The following is a 1,139-nucleotide window of genomic DNA, read 5'->3' on the forward strand; positions in this document are numbered from 1 at the left end:
GGCTCCTCCAGGGGAGCACAGCCCTGTGGCTGCATGCCAGCCATCCTGGGGTCTGTGCTGCCCCGGACAGGCCGGGCTGAGCAGCTCAGCTGCCTCGCAGCCCCAGAGAGATGCTCAAGCCAGTGGGTACCACCAGGGCTGGGATGCCTGAAAGGTTACACACCAGCAGCCTTCAGCATCTCCGGGAGTCCCGTGGGGTTTTCTGCTCTGGCTGGTGTCAGACACCACAGCCCGTGGCTCCTGGGAAGCCCCGCCAGCTCCTCCAGCCCCGCCGCAGCCTCTGCGCTGGCTGGGAGGCGGCAAAGAAGGAGCCGGGTTAAAAATGGGTGAGGCGGGGCAGGAAACGGCCTGAGGACAGCGCAGACAGCGGTTCAGCCCGCCAGCAGCATCCTGGAGAGCCTCAGCCTGCACCTCATCCGTGCCTGCAGCACGGGAAGAGAGCGCTGGGGGCAAAACCAGGTCAGGCTGCAGCTCGGGTCCTGCCCGTGGGTGCTCATCGCAGAGCCTGGGTCAGCACCTCCCTCCTCCCAGGGGACCCAGGTCAGGCCGTTCTTCCCCCCTCAGACTCCTGCAGAGGGCCAGGAGTGGGCATTTCCCAGCCAGGGGCAGGGCAGGGCTGATTTGGGGTAATTTGGGGTGATTTGGTGCAGGGGAGGTGGCAGGCTGGCGGCAGGACCGCGAGGCAGCGGGGCACCCTGCGCCCGGCGTTCGCCAGGAAACCACAGCTGGGGGGACAGAGGGGTGACATTTCCGCCCTGAAACGCAGTCACCGGCGTGGCCCGGCAGTGTGCGTGTGGCACTGGGCCACCGCTGCTGGCACAGCGCCCCCGAACACACCAGCGGGGCTCTGGTGCCGGGAGACCCCCTTCCCCACAGCCGGGCAGGGCACGGAGATTTTGCGGGTGACATCGGGTGCCACGGCTGATTTTGCGGATTACATCGGGTGCCGCAGGTAATTTTGCGGGTGACATCGGGTGCCACGGCAGATTTTGCGGATTACATTGGGTGCCGCAGCTGATTTTGTGGGTGACATCGGGTGCCGCAGCTGATTTTGCGGGTGCCATCGGGCGCCGCCGCACCGCGGGCACCCGGCGGGTCTGGCTCGGCTCCGGGGGTGGGATGTGGCCCTGGCCGTGGCA

Source organism: Passer domesticus, chromosome 13, assembly GCF_036417665.1.
Source record: "Passer domesticus isolate bPasDom1 chromosome 13, bPasDom1.hap1, whole genome shotgun sequence".
In the NCBI taxonomy this organism is placed as follows: Eukaryota; Metazoa; Chordata; class Aves; order Passeriformes; family Passeridae; genus Passer; species Passer domesticus.